The 5,179-nt window shown below is 40.2% G+C and overlaps 1 long non-coding RNA gene across 1 annotated transcript; it reads left to right on the plus strand.

The window, feature by feature from the left end:
• The first annotated feature begins 220 nt into the window (after positions 1-220).
• Positions 221-3,484, plus strand: LOC145657996 (uncharacterized). Its single transcript, XR_014123922.1, has 4 exons — positions 221-295; positions 594-643; positions 955-1,028; positions 1,589-3,484. It is a non-coding gene; the product is annotated as an uncharacterized LOC145657996 (long non-coding RNA).
• Positions 3,485-5,179: the final 1,695 nt, after the last annotated feature.

Raw genomic sequence — 5,179 nt, forward strand, 5'->3', positions numbered from 1 at the left:
GGGACTTTTATATTGTACATTACAGTGAATACCATTGTAACATTTGCACACACACACAGAAGAGGATCCAATTGCACAAGGTTTTATTTTCAGAAATCAAACGGATCTGTGGTATCAGGCAGATAAGCTCGGTCGGGTTGGTCCAGGGTCAAAACACAGGGCATTGTACGGGGGGTGTCCAAGGGTCAGGCGGGAGACAAGGCAGGAGTCAATAACCAGGAAGACATACAAGATTTGGAAAGGCTTGGTACGCCACATAGGATTAGCAATACTTCGCGATGTGAACGCAGGGGAGGTAAGCTTATAAAGTGGGCCAGTAATGAGGGGAATGAGAATCAGGTGTGTGCTAGAACTGTGGTGAGTCAGATAGGGGCTGAGTGGGCATGGCTGTGTGGGGCTGAGGGTGGTTCCAGGGGTTCATAACTATGTATGTTATGAACTAGGGTTCGTAATTATGTATGCTGTCAGTTATGTGCAAGGAATATTTGTCTAATTATAGCCTACATATTGCATTTTCTGTATTGACCAACAAATAAACTTTGAAGTCATGAAAAAGCCTGAACTGAAAACAGTTTTCCCCCTACCTAATGCAGGTCTTCTCCTTGGAGTACTCTCTCTGTGCCACTCACTGCAGTCTAGAATGGTAAGAAATGGCAGCGAACCATTGTCCAACATTACGTACATTAAAAGTCAAGGGACTTCAATTAAATTTGCTGCAAGCCAGCCAATTCCCTTAAGTGACATTGTTGCTTCAGCTGAGTCAGGCACTGTGATGAACAGGTTGTGATATTGTTTTAGTGGCTGGCTCTCAGATCACAGCCACAGGGAAAAATCAAGAAACTTGCTGGAGGAGAACAAAGTGAATGAGCAAAGGCAAATGGGAAACTTTGGGCTCTGGTTCTTGTACCTGATGGCATTGTGCCTTGAAACTCTTTGTTTGTTGTGGGCCATTAGGGTGTTTTGACATGTCCCATGGGGTTAGGCAGGACCAGACCAGGAACAAAAATGAAAACATCAGCAAGGCAGAGGTAAGTGGAAATAATTTCTAAGGAATCCTCTGGGGGTGGTGGAATTTCACTGATTCTGAGAATTATATTTGATTCTACTATTTCTTGATAATGTGACGTTATGAGGAGAGGCAGGATGCGGGGACGAGGCACGATGACAGAAACACACTTTCATTTGTACACACAAGCAAACACACACGACAAACCCCAAACAATAAACACATCTCACGAAGCACATTAAAAAACACCAACAACACGTACTGCAACACAGGAGACATATATACACTCAAGACAATTACACATAATACAGAACAGGTGGACGACACGAGAGGGTGTGGCAACACAGACGAACACACACACACGAAGACGTTTGAGGAGGGGGCGGGGCCATAACGTGACAGATAAGCAGAAAATAGTATGCATCTGGTTACATGCTATAATATCACTTCACTTTTGGCACAAGATCATAACAAGGCTCCCCACTATATATTCCCTACTCTGTATTGAATATATAAAGGACATCCAATTGTTTGAAATGTAGAACTTTGCAGATGATTCCTTGTTTATGGGCCTAATCACAGATGGTGAGACAATGCCTCTGGATGGGCCACTTCACAGCATCTGACCATCTGGAACCATATGGAGTTCAGCACTGCTAAAACAGTGGAAACAACAGCTGGTGGTTTGGCAGCATCCATGGAAGAGCTCCTGTACACTTTGAGTGACAAACATCACCTCTGTTAGAAGAAACTGTATTACTCTCAACATCTCAACATCATTATGTTGACATGTTAATAATAATAATAATACATTTAGATTTATATAGAGCTTTTTAATAGCACAAAGACACTTACATGACAGAGAATCACAAGATAAATACAGAGCCAGCAAAAACAATAAGGGGATAGAAAACAGCAACGGTACAGGGCAAGAACACAGATAGGCCAAACAGTAGATGAACTGAGGAGACATTGAAGTTAAAAGAACAAATTAGGCATGGGGCAGGTAGTATGCAAAAGAAAAGAGGTGCATTTTTGATGCTGGATTTAAATGTAGAAAGGGATCTGGATAGTCTCACTAGGAAGGGAAGGGGGTATTCCATAGAAGGGGTGCAACTGATCACCAGAAGAGTGGATGGAAGATGAGACATTAACAGACCAGCTGAGGAGGACTTAGAGCATGGGACAGTGTATAGGGGTGAAGGATACCAGAAAGATAAGAAGGAGCAAGATTGTTAATAGCCTTGAGGAACAGATATTTGAATGCAATATTTAAGCAGAAGCCACTGTATAAAATGGGTGTGATGTGCTTGAACTGAGCAGGTCTAATATTAAAAGACGGGAAGCAGAATTCTGAACAATTTGGAGTTTGTGAAGTAAGGAGTTCATGAGTTAATGAGTTTCAGTACTGTGGTAAGGTGAAAACCTGACTGATAGGATTCAATAAACTTATTGTTGTCTAGGCAGGCTTGGAGCTGGATAGAAACAACTTGCTCAAGAACTTTGGGGACTGGAGATGGGATGATAGGGAAATTATTAGGATCTAGGCCATTTTTTAGAATGGAGGTGACTGCTGCACTCTTAAAGTCTTGGGGAACATGACTGAGGAGAAGCGATTCTTTAATAAGTGTAGTAAGGTGTGTCACTAGAACAGGTAGGCTTTAATTAGAACTGTGGGGATGGGATCAAGAGAGGAGGTAATGGTGCAAGAAGTTGTAATGAAATCAGAAATCTGAGAATAGTCAACCATATGAAAAGAAGAGAAGCAGAATTCTGAGCAGTCATTAAGACAAGAAACAATATGAGGGGGGAGGGGTAGAAGCCTGAACAGCATAGGCTCTTAGAGAACTATAGATGTTAGAGATTTTGTTTTCAAAGAACTGTAGAAAAGAATCACAGTTTCCAGAACCATAGCCCCAGTGCTTTCAGGGGGTTTTAATACCTTGGCAAATGTTGAAAAGAGATAAGTTATTGTTGGAATTCTGGTTGTGATTAGAAATATAGGTTGATTATATGACATGTAACATATCTCTGTATGCCAGTATATGTTATTTATAAGCCTCAGCATGTACACAGAGGTTAGATTTCTTATAGATTCTGTCCAAATGATGACCAGATTGGATTCATATTATGAAACTCAGGCGTGAACCAGGGCGAGGCAGTGGTAAATGTTTTATCTTTATATAGGAGCAAATGCATCAAGCAAGTCCTATAGGGCAGTATTAACATTATATTAACATTGTATTAACGTTGTCCTATAGGGTAGTATTAACATTGTAGCATATGCTTCAGGAGGAGAAGGAGTATTGTCTAAAGAGAGCACAAATTTGTCTGCTAAGTGAATGAAGATGAGAAGGACGAAGATCTGTAAAGAAAATAAGCATATTCTTTGAAAGGGGGAAGAGGAAAGAGTGAAGATTCAAGACAAGAAGAGGACAGGAATAGATAAAGTCAAATGTGTGTCCTTTAACATGATTAGGAAAATCTACCAACTGGTGAGATGAAAACAGTCAAGGAGTGTAAAGAAATCTTTAGCAAATTTTCAGTCAAGGTCATTTATATGAATATTGAGATCACTGTTTAAGCAAAAAGCAGGGAGATATACAACTAGCAAATATAAGGAGTTCAAATAATTCCAATAAAAGCAATGAGTTGGGATGTGCCAGATGTAATACTAAGTCCGGAAATGTTAATTTTTTGGTTAAAAATTACAGATAAGCCTTGCCCAGTCAAACAAGGTTTGAAAACTGGATGGGGTTTGGAGCAAAGAAATTACCAGTTTGCCATGTTTCAGTTAGGAAAATTCAAAGGAAAATTCAATGGAAAATTCAATAAAGCAAATGAGGTATTAAGAGGGGCAGAAGAAGGAAAAAAGACAAAGCACAGGTTGCAGAGATTTACACCACAAGGTTTATTGTGTACAGAATAGAGAGAGGTAGTCCAAAATAAGTACATGTTGGTGCCAGCAGAGGTTTTATGATGGTTTCATCTTGAACTACCTGTACAGTATTGTAGCTTTACTGATGATTGTAGCAGTAGTTTTGGGGAGATAGTAAAAGTTATTAAGGTTGTGCAATTCAATGGCTGTATGTTATGAGTTCAGGGCAGCACAGGGAATGTACAAGCTCAGAAAAAATGAGCTGGTAATAACAGTGCTAGGATTATTAGCAAAAACATTGTGCTCAAAATATGGAATAGACAAGAAGTTAAAAACCGCACAACCAACAATGAATCCAAGCATGTGCAGAGAGTTGTAAACCCTACCACACTCAGCCAGAGCAACAGTGGTATGATTAGAGACCTGCAGTAGCAGAGAAATCAGGACCAGTCATCCAGCAGAGCAGTGGTGCAGCTAATCAATCTCATGGACAGAAGGACAGCAGCAGTAAATCCAAGCAGGTAAGTCCAACAATAGCTTTGGTAGTAAATCCAAGGAGCAGCTGAGACCGCTAGTAGTTCCAGTAAAAATTCAAACATACACACAAGTAGCGAATATGCAAGATGGTTTATCGAATGCTGCAGCAGTAGATATTGGCATGCATAGCTGGTATAGCATGAGAGGGCACAGGCCAGTACAGGAGCTGCAAGTCAAAGCCCACTTGGTTGGTGTAACTTTATTAAAACCCAGAGCACTTCAACTAGCCGACAAACAGGCAGAGGGAGAAGCGGCTGTTAAACAAGACACTAGCAATACTCTCCTATCCTGAACGGGACAACAGGAATGAAGTACTAGTAAATTTCATGAGGTATTGAGTCATTAAATATATTATCATCTTCTATTTTATGCATGAGACAGGAACCCCATCACTTCTCTGATTATTTTCTTTGCTAGTAAAAAATGACGGTTTTATTTTGAAACTCTCTCCAAGCCATTTTTTTTCCAAATCAGGTTAATTGTAAATAGATCAGTTCCATGAAGAACGCAGCTTGCTCTGATTTCGTCCAAGTCTCAAATGAACATTCAACGGAAAATATTGCCGAAGGGTAGCACTGAATGGAATGGAGGCCTAATCAGAAAATAAGAGCTTACAATAGCCTCTGAGGACAACTATGTGCATAAAAATATCACTTATCAAGGCATATCAAATATATCATGAGCACATCTAAAGTTCAATCCCAGTGAATTGGTACAGTTTCTGTGAAAACGGCAGGTGGAGCAATGCCTTATATTGT

This window comes from Electrophorus electricus, chromosome 5 (genome assembly GCF_041902795.1).
Source record: "Electrophorus electricus isolate QZ-2024a chromosome 5, ASM4190279v1, whole genome shotgun sequence".
NCBI classification, from domain to species: Eukaryota; Metazoa; Chordata; class Actinopteri; order Gymnotiformes; family Gymnotidae; genus Electrophorus; species Electrophorus electricus.